The 17,607-nt window shown below is 43.1% G+C and overlaps 1 long non-coding RNA gene across 2 annotated transcripts in view; it reads left to right on the top strand.

The window, feature by feature from the left end:
• LOC118239071 overlaps positions 1-17,369 on the top strand; it is a 37,967-nt gene extending 20,598 nt beyond the window's left edge. The window contains exons 2-6 of one of the 2 annotated variants that reach the window (XR_004770526.1): positions 11,691-11,868; positions 12,428-12,566; positions 14,633-14,763; positions 15,153-15,384; positions 16,408-17,369. This is a non-coding gene — a long non-coding RNA (uncharacterized LOC118239071). Of the gene's footprint in view, positions 1-11,690; positions 11,869-12,427; positions 12,567-14,632; positions 15,385-16,407 lie in introns of both variants that reach the window. The other variant, XR_004770527.1, reaches the window with a different exon arrangement.
• Positions 17,370-17,607: the final 238 nt, after the last annotated feature.

Raw genomic sequence — 17,607 nt, 5'->3', positions numbered from 1 at the left:
AGTATTTAAAGACATGAAGTACATAATACCAGCTTACATAAAGTATGCCATATTGCTTGCCAAGTGTTTACAAAGAAAAACGTGTTTTCTTCCCTGACAATATGATAAAAAGGAACTGGTCTTCATAGGAGCCCATTCCAGCAATGATTGCTTTGAGCATATGCAATCTTAAAAATGCGTTCAAACACTGTCAAGAGTTGAGATGGCAGGTCCTGAGACTCTGGCATTGTCTCAGGTTCACCAGATTTCACTCTCGCTGCCATCCTGCCTTGCCCATCAATATGGCCAGCCCATCTATTCTCTCAGCTTCTGAGCCATGGTTCCCAGGCACTTTTATACTTTTGTTTCATCTACATATGGACACCATGATTTTAAATAGCACTATAGCCGATGTAGACAGGTAGAGGCTATTCTTTTCCAACTGTAAGTCTTGTCAGTTCTACCTGTGATGTTTGGTGATGACTTCCTTTTCATCCCAAGACACACACCTAGTTGACCTTCTTTCTGATGCACTTTGCCCTCTCTAATATATATATTTCATGGGACCATCCAAACAAACTGCTTATTTTTAAATATGTGATTCACTGTTGACTTCTGGTGGGACCCAATCTTACATCACCTATTACCACTAAAACTGAGCCTACAGTGTTTTGAGTGCACAGCACATTTCTATTCCCTGAGAGTAGGCAGGTGTGATTTGTGTATCTCATTCACACTTAGCCAATAGTATCATGTGCTAGACCCCCACATATTTTGTGAATTTAAACAACAGTTCTGTGGTGTGAGCATCATGTGGTTGAGAGTGGGCAGGTGTGATTTGTGTATCTCATTCACACTTAGCCAATAGTATCATGTGCTAGACCCCCACGTATTCTGTGAACTTAAAAAACAGTTCTATTGTGTTAGCATCATTTGGTCCTCGGTGTCTTCAGAATATAGATTCATGCACACAGTTGGCTACACGGAGAAAGGTAGTTGGGCTTATGGTGATTATGTCTGTGTTGTAAATGTACACATTGTCTTCCTACTGTTCCTTAAGCAATGCAGTAGAACAAGTATTTACACAAGATTTGTATTAGGTATCACAAGGAATCTTGAGATTAAAAGTATTTGAGATGATATGGGGGGATTATGAACAACTACAACCATTTTGTGCAAAGGATTTGAGCATTCTCTGATTTTGGTAACTTCAGGGTTCCTAGAACTACTTCCTTAAAGATACTGAGGAACACATATTCATATATTTAAGTTAAGACACCAGAGCTGAAGGATGGTACAGAACCCACCAGAGGCAAGCCTGTCAGGTGGATTAGTTAGGGATTAGAACAATGGCTTGAATTCTCATCCTGAACCCCATTTTGCCTAAGCTACATCCCAGCTGGGTCAGTGTGCAGATGATCTAGGGGACAAAAGACTGGTCTGCAATGGGATTGTTAAACTACAAAGGAGTGACCTTTTCTCTTTGCATGTGCTACTGGGGAGAACTCATATCCAAAAATATGCTCACTTCTATCACACTTTTGACTTTATCCTATGTAGCTTTTATTCCAAACTGCGTCCACACTCCTTCTTCATATTCCATTCATTTAAAAAAGTTTATTTTCATTACATCCTATATTTCCCTATATGTAGGAAATGATAATATGTTTTTTGTAGACCCTTAAGGAGAGACCAAGAAAGTAAGAAGTGGTGTCAAGTCACAGAGCTGAGTACCAGTATTTGGTTCTAGTCATTGTCCCTCTGGCTTCTGTTGGGGTCTAGGAGTCCATCTTGTATATTAGAAATTCAGTCTCATTTGGACAATTAGAGCCTGGAAACACAGGACTTCTTCCACATGTAGCTGCCTAAGTCAGCTTGAGCAGGGTTGCAGAGCCATCAGGGTGGCCAGAAATTTTATGCTCAGCTCTCCTTTGTGTGGCTAATGGCTCCTAGCTGTGGACTCGGAATGCCCAGCCTCTGGGAAACCACACACTGATAGGACTTGGGCTTTGAATCCTGCAGCACTTGTCACTGATTTTCAAGGGAGGAATGCTCAAAATAACTAGTCTTGCAAAGGAGAGGCAGTTAGGGACACTTCTACACCCAGAGCATTGACTATGACTCATAATCAGGATTAAAAAAAAGAAAAAAAAACCTGCCTGCCTGCCTGCTAAGGATTAATTCTTTTCTTAGCCCTTTCATTTTCATTCCCTCAAAGACAATTTTAGCTGGTGACAATTTCACCTGTGCTGTTTCATGTTTCAAGGTCTAAAGTTCTTTTCTTTCTTCTAGAAAGATATCCTTTGTTTTCTCATCATCTATAGTCCCCTGCCTACAGGCTCTGACACCTAGGCAGGTTTTGAATTTCCTTAACATCACTACTTTTTAAAAATTCAGTTCTTTTTATTGGTGTGCTGGCATCCTCACAGAGTTCATCAGACTTCATATGGATAAAGTATATTTGGTCCCAAGTTTACTCAAGTGTGAGTAAGAAGTAGGCAGGGTCTGTAAATAAAGAGTGGCATTTGGTTTTATTCTAGTGTCATGGCTTGGCTATGACTGGGAAGGGAAGGTACTCAGTTTTCAAAGAAATCCTGGAGACTCCTGTGAGGAAAATACAATGACAGACAATGCAACAGGAAGTGAGGGAGTCAGTTGGGACACAGAGCTAAGAAGAAAGGACAATGGCTAGGATGGGTAGCACTACAAGAAAACAGAAACAGACTTGGGTGCAGCATGGCAATATCCTCAACAAGGTCTCTTAATACAAAGATATGTCCACCTTAAGAAGTCACTCAATGACCAAGCACCATGGCTGTGGTCAGCACACTGGGCCAATCTCATTCCATATAGCTAGGCACAGGAAGAGGGGAAGAAAAGAAAGGATGAGGAGAGGGAGATCAAAGGAAAGAAGGTAAGGGAAGGAGGCAGGGATGGCAAGGAGGAAGGTCCAGAGAGAAACGAAAGAAGAGGTGAGCAGGGGGCACCACAGGACCTAGGTTTCAGAACTCTGGAGATCAGCTCACCTAAAATTTGCCTTCAAGTCAAGTAAGTTAAGTAAGACGTTGTGATCTTACTCACAAGTTGCTTAGAAGTGGCCTCAAATTCAGGATTATGTCTGAAATGAACTTTATTACAATCCTGCAATTCACAGACCAAAATGATTATTAGATCCCAACATTGGAAGCTGTTGTGATTTCTCTGTGGCTTGTTGCTGGCACTGCTGAAAGGTAGTGGGAATTTTCAGAGGTGGGCCCTGTTGGGAGATTATATGTTATTGGACATATTCTTGTTTGAATGTGACCCCCACACACAGGTTTGTGTGTTAAATGTTTGCATCCCAGCAGGTGGCATATTTTGAGAAGTTGTAGAACCTTTAGGAGATAGCACTTAGCTTGAGAAAGTAGGTCACAGGGGCAGTGGTGAGTTCTTGGGGATATACTGTTTCTGTGTACTTCCTGTCTTGTTCTCTGCTCCCTGGTCTGCTATTATGTGAACAGTCAACTACAAACACCTGTCACCCATGAACTGAGCTGTTCAGCTGTTTCTTCCTGCCATGGTGGACTGAAGCTCTTGGAAACCATGAACAAAAGCAAATCCTTTCCTGAGGAAGTTCTTTCTGTCCAGTCTGGTGATCACAAGAACAAAAATAACAAAGCTGTGGGTGTGTCCTTAAAGGGGATCGTTAGAGGCTGGTCATCCCCTCCTTCACTTCCCTGGAATGTACATGGTGTAAAGACAGGCTCCATGTCAACCAGTATAGAGCAGGGTTCGCAGTGAAAGCAGATCTAATATGACAAAGTGGTCCAAGTAGAATCCTCCATTTGTGTCAACAATACAAAAAACAATAAATAAGGGGCTGGCTTCTCACCATCCTAGGTCTCCATGGAAGGATAATGCATGTACGTTGAAGGCCTGCATCTGCAATCAGCACAAGTGAGGTCCTGAGAGGCTCTGTGACTATGTCTCTCATGACCCGGATCTTGAAGTGGGGACAGACTCAGAAACCAGAGAAAATCTGCAGACTGGATGAGAAAGGTTGCCACATGCTGGGTCATCTGCCGTCAGCATGTAGGAAGATCTGGTTGCTCTTTACTGAGTCTGGAGGTTTCAGGAATTTGACTGGGAGTTTTCTCAGGTACAAACAATTCAGATGGCCCTTGATGCTCAACAGCACTACATTTTGAGGTCCACTGAGCCACAGGGAAAGACAATTGTCATCAGGGAGCTGGTCAGCTTTAGGCATTGCACAGACTGCCCTCTGTAATATCACAAACTGGCTCTGACATTCCTGGTTTTAATTCTGTGAGGAGAGAACCCAGTGGAAATTTTTAAGAATGTTTTTAATTCTCTGTGTATGTGTGTTTGCCTGCATGTATGTGCATGCATCATGTGCATGCCTGGTCTCTACAGAGGGAGTTGGATACCTTGGAAGTGGAGTTACTGATGGCTGTGAGCCAATGATGTAAGTGCTGGAAACTGAACCCAAGTCCTCTGTAAGAACAGTAAGTGCTCTTAACCACCGGCTCAGCTCCCAGTTCCCACACCACCTTGGATCTATCAAAGTGGAACCTCATGTAGCCACTCAACAGTTCAAGGCCCTGCCAAAAGGCCCTGTACCTATAATCCAACCAGATGTTTGGATGGGTCTTATGGAGAGCTTGCATGCCTTGGGCATGTGATCGCATATTGTCAGGGGCAAACCCTCTTCCACCCCAAACCAAACTCATTACATTTAATATTCTTCCAACGGTGTGGCCAATTTACTTAATTTCAAAGCTCCCCAAATGGTTTTTAACATCTTGTGTCATAATGTGGAGGGGAGAGGTCTGTAGAGCCCAATAAATATCCAGGAGATTGCCTCTACTAATCCATGCTTTCTCTCATGTGGCCTGAATAGTGTCTACCCTTCTCCCATGTATGTAGACAGTGTGTTCCCTTCCCTACATGCATACACAGTGCTTGCTACTTTCCCACATGACCTGGGAAGTACATGGTCCTCCCCATGTGACCTGAACAGTGTCTTCCTCTCCTCCATATGACTTGGGAAATGTCTGCCCCTCCCCAACATGACCTGAGAAGTGTCTGCTCCTCTCTCACCATGACCTGGGAAGTGTCTGTCTGCTCATCATTCCTGCATGATATAAAAGTGTCCACTCTTCTTCATATGGTTCAGACAGTGTTCACCCCACTACCATGTAGTTTGGGTAACATCTGATCTCTCAGACCTTCTGTTTCTGTAGTCCTCAATCTTTGTAGGACATGTGGATTGCACCTGTCCATAGCTATCATTTATTTATTTATATTTATTTATTGCCATTTTACAACAAACTCAGTGCAATATGTACACTAATTCTACAGTTATTCTAGTACCAACTTTACCCAAATCTTAAAATGAACTCACAAAAACTTAGAGATATAAATCTCATGGAACTGTTGCTTAGGATAACTATACAGACCTGAGTATTAGTGTTTTACTTCCACAAGAGTAGGTAAGGACAATGGGATCTAAAGTCAGGGACACTTGGAACTGGACCACTGTCAAGCTTACTTCCTAGGAGAAGTCTTATTTCCTCTGTGTCTGTGGTGGCATGGTTTCACAGTCACCCACCAGGAGTTATTTTAGGCCCTTCTGCCTGAATCTAGAATCCTTTCAAAGCTTCTAATTTCTAAAGAACACAAACACCCCTTGAATGTATATGGGGGTGGTGGAGGAAGATTTCAGAAACAGGAAAATATTGTAAAGCTACATAAAGCTGTGACAGTTCAAGTAAGTCAAAGAGCAGAGTTATCCTTCCTCCCTAAGATGGACAGTTTCATGGCAGTGGAGCTTGGTGTTTTGCAAAATAGAAGTTAGCAAGGGGAAAACTGTTCAGGCTTTCTGTAACAGCGAGTAGAGCGCAAAGGGAAAATAAGAGCCTTTGTTTCCAAATGGTTGCTTAGCTTCATTTTGGGGTAACTTTACTACAATTTAGATCTAGAATGTTCCCAATAGGCCTTTGTGCTAAAGGCTTGGTGCTACTGGGAGGTTATGGAAAGCTTAAGAGTTGGTGCCTCATTTTGGAAATCAGTATGGTGGTTCCTCAGGAAAATGGAAATCAGTCTACCACAAGATCCAGCAATTCTACTCTTAGGTATATACTCAAAAATATCCATTCATTCAACAAGGACATCTGCTCAACCATGTTCATAGCAGCATTATTTATAATAGCCATAACCTGGAAGCAACCTAGATGCTCCTCAACTGAAGAATGGATAGAGAAAATGTGGTATATTTACACAATGGGGTACTACTCAGCAGAAAAAAAAAACAATGGAATTTTGAAATTCACAGGCAAATGGATGGAACTAGAAGAAACCATCCTGAGTGAGGTAGCCCAGTCACTAAAAGACATGGTATGTACTCACTCATATGGATTTTAGACATAGAGCAAAGGAGTACCATCCTACAATCCACACTGCCAGAGAAGCTAGGAAACAAGGAGGACCCTAAGAGAGACATACATGGTCCCCTTGAGAAGAGGAAAGGGACAAGATCTGCTGAGCTAATTGGGAGCATGGAGGGGAGGGAGAGGGATCTAGAAGAAAGAGTGGGGAGAAGAGGAGGGGAGAGGAGGACATGAGGGAGCAGGAAGATTTAGTCAGGGGAAGAACTAAGGAGAGCAATAAAAGAGATACCACAATAGAGGGAGCCATTATAGATTTAAAGAGAATTCTGGCACTTGGGAAATGTCCAGAGATCTACACGGTTGACCCCAACTAACAATCTAAGCAGTAGTTGAGAGGTTACCTTAAATGCCCTTCTCTGATAATGAGATTGATGACTACCTAATATGTCATCCTAGAGCCTTCATCCAGTAGCTGATGGAAGCAGAAGCAGACACCCACAGTTAAACACTGAGCTGAACTCTGGAATCCAGTTGCAGAGAGGGAGGAGTGATGAACAAAAGGGTCAAAACCAGACAGGAGAAACCCACAGGGACAGCTGACCTGAACAAGGGGTTGCTCATGGATCCAAGACTGATAGCTGGGAAACCAGCACAGGACTGTTCCAGACCCCCTGAACATGGATGTCAGTTTGGAGGTCTGGGTAATCTATGGGGCCTCTGGTAGTGGATCAGTATTTATCCCTAGTATATGAATGGACTTTGGGAGCCCTCTCTATATAGAGGAATACAAGGGGGAGGGTCTAGGCCCTGCTCCAAATGAAATGACAGACTGAAGATCCCCCCATGGAAGACCTCACCTTCCCTGGGGAGCAGAAAGGGGTTTGGATGGGGAGTAGGGGGTAGGGGAGGAGGGATGGGAGAGGGAACTGGGATTGACATGTAAAAGAAGGTTGTTTCTAATTAAAAAAAAAAAAAAGAGTTGGGGACTCATGGGAGGCCTGCTGAGATGTGCTAATTTACTACTACCAGAAAGCAACAGGGCTAATTGATTGTGAACCAAAATCTGCCAGACTGTTTAGCAACTGAAATCCTTTCCTCTTTAAATGTTGAACATTTGAGATATTTTGTCCTAATAACAAAACGTAGTCTAACATAGGCACCTACACACAACCTTACCAAGCCCTATTTAGAATGGGGTAGTTGGGCAGTACAGGGCAATTAAGAAGGCAGATGCTGTCAGATGTGGATCTTCTGTGTGCTATTGAGAAAGTAACTGAGAAGCCTGATGTCTTGGTCAGGGCTTCTATCTCTGTGAAGAGACACCGTGACACCATGACCACGGCAACTCTTATAAGGAAAATATTTAGTTGGGGTGACACACAGTTTTAGAGGTTCAGTCCATTATCATCATGACAAGGAACATGGTCACATACAGGCAGACATGGTGCTGGAGGGGTAGCTGAGAGTATATGTCTGACAGGACCTCTTGTAGGCAACAGGAAGTCAACTGAGACATCGGGCAGTATCCTGAGCATAGAAAACCTCAAATCCTGTTCCCACAGTGGCACATTTCCTTCACATACTCCAACAAAGCCACACCTCTTAATGGTGCCACTCCCTATGAGATTATGGGGACCAGTTACACTCAAACTACTATACTTGCTTTGTGTGTATCAGCAGTTACCATGTTCTTGGAACTTTCTGTAGGCAACTGCCTGTGTTGTGCTCGTGTGAAAGTGAGGCCATGTTCATCACAGCTGAGGGACAGCTATTGCTCACTTGAGCTGAAAAATATGGTCAAGCAGCTGAACCTGGGCAGGTTAGAATTAAATGTATTGTTTAGATTTTATTTATTGAGTGTTTAGCTGAATGTATGCCTGTACACTATACCCATGCAGTGCCTGTAGAGGCCAGAAGAGGATATTGAGTTCCCTGGAACTGGAGTTACAGACAGCTGTTACCTGCCATGTGGATAGTGGAAATTGAACCTCGTCTTCTGTAAGCCAGGGCTCTTAATTGCTGGGCCATCTCTTCAGCCCCTCCCAGATAAAGGATGAACAGTCTGAAAATGGATGTGCATAAGACAGACCCTATATCCCAAACAAAGGACCTCAAATCAGAGAAGCCAAGACAAGACTTTTTGGGGACATCACATAAGGATCTCTCCACCAAATTTGGAGTCTGACAGCAAGAGCTCCTATAGCCTGACAAACTCCTTTCTGCCAGTCTAAGAGGCAAACTCTGAGGTCAGGGGCTAGGGCAGCACCATGGATAGTTCCTGAGCCATCACCACTGGGAACTTAAGATTTGGAAGCTGTGACTGGGCCAAGCAGGAAAGATTGCTGCAATTGATTGATTATGTCTGACAGGGACATGTGACAGAGTGTAGTGCAAAATATGAAGTTTTCCTGACCTGATGCAGAATGACTTTTGCTCATCAGCAGGGCCATTGTATCTAGGACAGTTTGCACATTGAGCATCTGGAGGCCAAAACTACAAAGGTAAACCTGCATGTGCCTGTAGTTCTGTTCATCAATATCTTTCCTGGGAGATGCAGTTTTAGTATACCAGCCAGGCCTGCCTAGACTCAAAGGAGGTTCCAAAAGAACTGGACTTTCAGATTCAGCTTTGATCCTAGGGTTTTTGATGAATGACCTTTATGTGTGGCTCTAGATGTTATTGCCAGGACCAGAGTAGCCATGGCACTCCCTCTTAGTTCTAGAGCTCAATTTGAGTCTAGAAAACTATGACTGATACTCATCTTGGGCCCAAAGATAATACCACACCAGCCTTACCATGGAGCCATGTTATTTTATAAAGACTCCATTCCACTCTCTCCTCTCACAGAAGGTGTTCTGTGGCCTCCAGGACCCTGCATGGCTGCCACATGGGCACTGCAGTATGGGCTATTTTCTGTGTGTGAGATATTTTATGAACCTCATAGTGTTTGGGGCTTGTGATCAGGGAGCATAAAGACTTTTAAACAGTTGAAGTGGGACATGAACACACTCAAGGCAATTCATTGTTGGGAAAGATTTATTTCAAATTTTGAAAGACATTCTATCACCAAGTCTCTAAAGACATTTCAAGGGAGAAGATGGATGACTTTCCATCATTTACAGAAAGCCTTTCTCTTCTTCCCCGCTGTTGCCAATCACTGTCAACCCCCATGGGAGCCTTCTAGTCTTCCCTTACTTGTCCTGACAACACGGGTTTCCCACAGTCAATCTGCTCAGCCACTCCAGATAGAAAAAGTGATAATGAGATGGATTTGCCTAACTGTATGTATATGATCTGTGGATATCAATCTCAGCCTTGGAAGTTGAAGACCAGCTGCCAACATCCAATGACATTGCATGGGGCCTTATGTACCTTCACTCTGGCCCCAACTTTGAATCATCTCTTTGCCTTTATCTGCCTGGATCTTTGGGATTAGCCTAGTGGCTTTGTGTTGGCAATAGGAGAGCACTTTTAAAATCCTGTCTTTCTTCCATGCTAAGGAAAACATGTGAAAAGTAACTCTGTATCCCCAGAAGTTGAGAAAAAATGAATGAAATGACTAGTGAGTTTTCCAGCTCAATACTTGTCAAGCCACATATCAAGTTTGAAACACACCTTATTAAGGTGGGCATGAAATCAAGATGTTTCCTGAATCTCTCCCATGACCAGTGCCAATCTGGGCTTACTTTTTCTTTCAGTGATCTTAAAATGCCCCAAGACAGGCATCGTCATGCTTATTTATAGATGCAATAAGTGTATCTTAGTGTAAGTAAATGTCTTCCTCCAGTCACACAGCCACTAGAAGCAAAAAAGGAGTTCACACTCATCTTCTGATGTAAACCCAAAAGTGAGTCTATGTTGTTGTAGTAGTGGCTATAACACACTGTCTTAGCCCCATCTATTCATGTTTGCATCAGAACCCCATGTTCTGGGTTGCTCACCAAACTTCCTTCATCTCTCAGAGGGGAGACTATTAGCAACTGAACTTCAATCGTTTCTGGTTCCTAATACGTGGAAGCTTGTTATTCCTGGTGTATGTTTGCTGAATTGAACGCTACTGGAGCCTGGTTATTACAGGGACATCAGTGTCCTATGATTGGCAAATAAGTGATCAGTATAGACTAAACAAAGTGAAAATTTATCTGCTCAGATTCTTGTTCACTAGAAATACAAGTCAGTTTCACTGAGCCACCGTTGAGGTTCTGACAGGCCTGCACTCTTCTGAGAGCCCTAGAGGAGAAAGCCTGTTCTTAGCGCCTTTCAACTCCTATAGCTGACAACCTACCCTGGGTATGACCTTGTTTTTGCCTGAGCACATGGCCTACTCTCCATGTGTCAAATCCCTCGACTCTCTAAGCATACATGTGATTGCACTTGGAACTTACACTAATAACCAGGAGCATTCTCCATCTCAAATCCTTAGTGAGAATCACAAAGACTTGCCATCTAGATAAGCAAGTTTAGGATGCTGGCATCTTGCAGTGCTTTTGCTCAGACTGCCACATGCATGGTTCCAGATTTTAAAAGCATCCGTTTGATATTGGAGTACTAGACCAAAGCCCTCATTTTACTTGTGAGGTCCACATTCATATGAAGACAAAGAGTGAGAGCCCCTTTCACAGTGTGGAGGTGCCAGAAAGTTAGTTTCTCTGACCCCCCAGCGGACTCAACACTCTTGTTACAGTTTGAATGTGAAATGTTCCTCAGAGGCTTATGTGTGTGAACACTTAATCTCCATGTTTATCGGTATTGTAGAACCTTTGGGATGTGGGGTCTACCTGTAACTTTTCTTCTTGTTTGGGAAGTTTCCTAGCCACACCAAAGCTGTGACATAGGGAGTCTACACCTTTTAAAATGTTCCTAATTAATTACTCATCACTGAGGAAGTCAACAAATAAGTTAAAAAAACCAATGAGATCACTTTTACCCGTGGATGACCTTGGACTTGCTCTATCAAAGCCACTTTGTCTTACTAGATGGTTTTCTTTTCTCTGGAGGCCAACTTGATAGTAAAATAAAAAAGGAAATCTTTCATTACTTCCAGGAGACCTTATAACAAAATAAAGCACCAATGTGCTTGAGAATAATGGCCAGGCCAGAGAAGGCTCCATTCTTGTCATCTATACCCCGAGCTGGGTTTGGTGAGTTGCCTCCCCTCTGTAGATGGAGCTGGAAATCTCTTCCAAATGGAAAGAGAATATTATGGGTTGTTTTCCTTAAAACTAAATTACTAAGAGTTAATGCAAGCTTTCCCTGTGGACATCTAAAACCCCATTTCAGCAACAACCTTCACTTTTCTCTTTTTCTCTCTTTGTCTTGCAGAATGGCAAAGGGCACTTCCTTCAAATTCTACAGATGAGAAGGTCCCTGTACAGCCACTGGCATGGCTTTGGCTGGTTTCATATCAGGAGTCACTTTTTTAACACAGCATGGAATAGCCACTGGCCCTCACTAATGGCCTTGTGATCTCCCTGGGGGTTTTGCACCTTCATCTGCCACAGTGAGTATGATAATGTGTATCTGGGTAAGTTGGACCCATATTCCTGGTTCTTTACAGTGTTCTGCAGCAAATACTACAAGAGGTGGGTGGAGTGTCTCTCTCTGCCACATGAACACTGGTCTCACCATATGGTTTGCTATAGCCTATGGAATGTAGGTGGAAAGGACAGAAGCAGAGTTTGTAAATATTTCTGTGAAGTTTAGCTCAGTTTGTGTCATCGCATGTGAAGGTCATCCTCAGAATGGGTCCCAGGTAGTAGATCCCAACCCAACAAGCAGCCTGGAGCTGAATCTAGCTAAACTCAACACAATGCACCAATGAAAAGGCAGATCTCAGAGACAGGAGCACAAAAGAGAATGGTGAAATGTTCCAGTTGTTGCAGTGCTAGGCTCTTGGTCACAATGCAGATGACCAGCACAGTCTCTCAATAGGTTCTCCTTGGAGAGCAGCACCATACCTCTGTTTTGTACCCACATCAGAGTGGACACTGAAACCATTATCAAAAGCAGCACTGGGAAAGAATGGCTTTAGTATTGACTCAGGGTCTCCTTTCTTCTAGTGGATGCCATGAGCCTATGACAGATGGATGCAGACTTGACACTCTACCCCACCGGTTTTAAAATTCCAAAATCCGATCCCAACTCTGTCTTGGAAATAGACAGGAAGTTGGTTCATGCCTGGCTATGTTTACTTGCAAGGTACGCTGGGACTAATGTAAGCTGTCAGGAAGCAGGACCAAACCAGAGCAAAGAAATGGTCTTGCTGTGGATGTTGCTCTAAATTTCAGAGGAAATGCTGGGGTGGCCACCCTAGTGGTCTAAGCCACTGACATCCATCCAGTGGGTGGACGAAATTACCTAGTGTAGAGGTTGCAGTTGTCTACATTACAGCAGACCTCAGACACACACACACACACACACACACACACACACACACACACGAGCACTTAAATACCAAAGAGGAACCTTACTTCCATATCTTAAGGAAGGAGAGAGTCCAAAGGCTTGCCAGAAATTCCAAGAGATACTCAGGGAATGAGCCATACAAATGTTGGTGATAAGAAGAATGCTTAGCTCAGGAAGGACACCAGGCCTGACATGGTGGACACCTGGTTAGTCTCTTGCTTCCACAAACCCAGGCCTCATTATGTCTCCTCTAGTCATAGGGACCTGAGACACACAGACATGGCTCTCAGGAGTGGGGCAGTTTGGACTCAGGCTCCAAGGGTCACTCTTGCTCATGTCACTGGAGAGCCACTCCAGGCTATTTCTACTGTCTACGGGACCTTAATAACTGGAACCTCACCATCCTGGAATAGTGCCCCCCCCACACAGCATAGTGTCTCTCCTCACTGCTTGCTCTTATTTCTTCCTGCACCTTCTCAGCCTTTCTCACAGCACTCCCTATGCTTATCTTGTCACCTTCATCCACAGTTCCTCATCCATAGGTACAACCCACAGCAGAAGGAAGATATTTTCAAGTGCCTGAATATGTGCAAAGGTTTCTTTTCATTACAGGAAACCAGGGCTACATCTGCACCTCTGGAGTTTATGACAGTTTGGTGAACAACTTCTTGTGTGTCTTTCCCAGCTGCTGCCAGGAACATGGTGACAGAATGACAAGGATGTTCCCACAACAGACTCTATCTTCCTATGCTCCTGTTTCTTGGCATAGACTCTGCTTACTTTAACTCAGCAGAGGTCTTGTGTTTGCATTTGTTTATGAAAGTAATATTGACAGTAACTTTGGGCAGTGCATAAAATATCAGGCACAGAGAGCAGTGGTTGTCCTGTGGACAGTGATAAGCAAATACAGGTTGGTGCTTCTTTCTTCTAGGACTTAGCTAAGGTTCAGCTTTCTGTTTGCAAGTAGTAGAGTTCAATTCTGCACAAGCTTAAAAATCTGGGGAGATTGATAGGGATGGCCTTAGGGTGTCTTGCAGGATATAGGAGCCTTTACAAAGCCCCATTCAGGAGGCAGAGTGGGCACTCTTGGGGCCTGAGCAGGGGGAGCCTCTTAAACCTCTATGTGAGTTAACTGCTTTTTGTTTGATCAAGAATACTGACTAGTCCTTGGGTCAAGGGAATATCCCTGCTTCACTGGTCCTGGCAAAAGGGACAGGGTTTTTAAGATGAACACGGAGACTGAGTGCCTCTCTCATGAGAGAAGATGGTCAGGGGCCAACAACAGACAGTCTGGTACTTCCTCTATGAGACTGATTTTAGACGCTGCCATCGTCTTTCTCAGAAGTTCTTCATTCTTCTTCTTGAGAACTTTTGTCATTGCCTCCAGTTTGGCATCTTGCACATCTGTATCCCCCCAGTGCAGGGGACTTTTCTGATTTTTCCCGTTTCTCTACAACAAGCAAAGGGAGCAGAACCTTCTGAGCAGCTACTGACAATGCTTGACTCCATTATTTGTACCCTCAAACAGTAGTGTCAAGGCTCCACTCCGTGTGAGGAGAACCCATTCCTCCTAGCAAGTTACCACCCTGTTACAATACATTCCCTCACTGGGGACTGCTGCATCCTTCCTGTTGCCAGTCACCAGTAAGGCCAGAATTCAGCTTGTTGATGCAAGGGCAGACCTTCAAGAGATGTGTTCACATACTGCACTTTTCGTGCAGCAGTTGGAAGTAACCTTTTCTTCTATTTCCCAAAGTAATCCAAGAAGCACTTCTTCCATCAGTATTCTGCTAGTAACAGAAGAGGGGTTACTGGGTTCAGTCCCAATAACAATTCATTCCCTGTGTTTTTTCCTCTAGCCTTTGGGTTAGCCATACCGTCTGGCTTCAAATTGGACAGCTGTACACTTTTCCAGGATTCAAGCCAAAATTTTTTTTTAATGCTGATTTGCTAATTGGATGCCAGGAACTGAGGATCCAACTGAATCTTAGTACGTGAGTCTTTAGATGGTGTGTTTTTTTCTGAGCGGCTATCATTTGATGGTACATGAATTTTCCACTGGGTCAGTTGGAAATGTTTTCTTTGTAAGTTAATTGTCTGCTGTAAGATCCTGCAGATTTCCAGAGCCTAAGAGCCATGTTGGATTCATTTTTCCCATTCCTAAGCTGGAAGAACTTAATTTTAAAATCAAGGGACATTTTTTTTTTCTTAGAAAGAAGCCTAATGGTCATCTATATGTTTTGCTATAAATGACAGTGAAAAGAAATGAACAAAATCTTGAAAATCTGATAATGTGTTCTGTGTTAAAGTTATTGTCATTATTAAAACAACTAGGTCTGGAAGAATTTAAAGTGAACAAACCCACTTACTTGTCACCAGGGAACATGGATAGTCTTACTGTGTTGTGTGAGCACACTGTGAGCCTCCAGCCTTGGGACTGCTATGGTTTGTGAGCACAATGTGATCCTCTAACCTTGAGACAGGAGATCAAAGGCAGAAGGCTGAAGTTCTGCAGAGCCTTCTCCCACCCTTCTCTCCTTTGGGTCCTGTGAAGAGGAACTGTCTATTTAATTACAACATGCATAATAGATGGACCTTGACAGTTACAGAGGTGAGTCTGGAATGGGTAAAGCCCTCAAATATATGAAGCTTTCGATTGTGGATTATAGGGAAATTCCCCATATTTGGGAAGATGTGGAGGACTGGAACCATTTCTGTAGGGATCTTGCAGCTATAACCAGGATCCTGGATGTTCCCTGAATGCATACATGTTAGAGGCTTGTCCCTCAGAGTGGAGGGGTTTGGAAGTATTAGAACCTTTGGGAGGTGGAGCCTAGGTGAATGAAGGGCATCAGGTCACTGGGGGCTTGCTTCTGAAGGAGATCATGGGACATGCCCATTCCTTATTCTCTCTACTCTGTTTTTATTTGGCCCATGGACACTGAATGAGGTACCTGAACCTTCAGACACTGAGCCACATAAAACCTTTTCTCTTTAGGTGTTTTGTTTCTTCTAGAGTTTTTACTCAGGGCAGAAATCTGAGTGAATAACACAAGCACCAATGATACATATTGATATCATATATTGGATAAACCTATTTAGATAAACCCAAATTAAGAGACATCCTATTAGCCTGCATGCTTGACAGTGGCCTGCCTGCTTCAAAGATTTCAAGGTCATGTGCATCAAGGAAAATGAAGGAAATTGCACAGCTACAGAAAGTGCAAGGCAAATAACTCCAGAGGTCTGCATTACTTTCCCTACCAAGGATTGCACTGGCACAATTGGAGAAACTTGAATAGGGGGCATAAATCAAGGGGCAATGTTGTATCAGGGTTAATTTACTGTTTTGATAATCAGTTTATGATTATGGGATAGTAGAGGCTGAAAGGACATCCTGTCTCTGACTCACTCTTAACTAGTTCCAGGAGGGTTGGGAAGAGAAGCTTAGTTGTGACTTTGAAATTTTCTGAAAAATTAAGATTGCTTTTATTAATCAGGGTTCCCTAGAGTCACAAAACCTATGGAATGAGAGAGAGAGAGAGAGAGAGAGAGAGAGAGAGAGAGAGAGAGAGAGAGAGAGAATTATCAGAATGACTTACAGCCACCTCAGCTGGTCTTTTGTATATGCTAGGGTCCCAAAGAAGTAGGCTCCAATGCCAATGAAGGAACAGATGTTCCAGCAAGGCGAAGGCAAGCGGGTAAAGAGCAACAGCTTCCTTCTTCTATGTCCTTATATGGACTTCCAGCAGAAGGTATGCTCATATTAAAGGTGTGTCTTCCCTTCTCAAGATTTGGATTAAAGGCCTGCATCTTCCTGCTTCAAGATCCAGATCAAAGGTGTGTCTTCCTACTTCAAAAGTACAGACTAGAAATGGATTCACCCTCACAGGTGTGAGATTTTCCACTTCTGGATAGCAGTTCATTTCTGATAAAGTCAAGTAGACAGCCAAGAATAGCCATCACACTTCCCAACTGAAAAACAGGGTGAGGCCTTCTTGACCATGAAGTCAATAGTCGTACATAGTTTGCCAGGCCACCAGTGTTCACTGAGTGTCAATTCTGCTCTCCAGTCATCCTGGTTGTTCTCTGTATCTACTCATCTTGTGCTACTCATTGCCAACTAAGTGTTCATTCCCAAATATTAAAGTGACTTTGGCCAATTACAGAGCTGATGCCTAGAAAGGAAAAGCTGTACTGTGAAGAGTCACCAGGCACACTGGCATTTCTGCTTCAATCCCTCTGCCAGCAGGCAAAGACAAAGAGGCCAACCTGCAGCCTGAGTGCAGCTGCAGCACCTACCTCCTTGCTAATGGAATCTATAGTGCTACTTTCTGACTTCTCATGGGAATAGAAGTCCATTGACACTGACCTCTGCTTGTCTTTTCTCTTTGTGACTCGGGATAAATTTCTAGGCTAAGAAAAAACAATTAGAGGGCATACTCAATAAGCAGGCAGGTACAGTAGCCACCCTTACCATCAATCACCCTGGCAACAGGTGCTTGAGATTTCAGATAGTGTCAAGACTTATCTATATATCTATATCTATATCTATATCTATATTTTTTCCTATATATGTATAGTAAATCTTAAGTAATTATTTGGCATAGAAACAGGTTAACAATAAATAATAGAATAATTGTAAAATTATGCCATAATAAAATTTACACAAATGAGTTTTATCATTCTTACATACCATAATAAGAGTTGAATGAATGAGTTTTGTCATAGTTACCCTGCATCTAACTATACTTTTACCTTTTCACTTATAGAAGTGTTTTTTTGGTTGAGGCACATCTGAATAGCCAGCAGAACTACTTTTATTTTGGGGGTC

Source organism: Cricetulus griseus, chromosome 6, assembly GCF_003668045.3.
Source record: "Cricetulus griseus strain 17A/GY chromosome 6, alternate assembly CriGri-PICRH-1.0, whole genome shotgun sequence".
Lineage (NCBI taxonomy): Eukaryota > Metazoa > Chordata > Mammalia > Rodentia > Cricetidae > Cricetulus > Cricetulus griseus.
The sequence above is the reverse complement of the archived record's forward strand: the minus strand, read 5'-3'. Positions and strand labels throughout refer to the sequence as shown.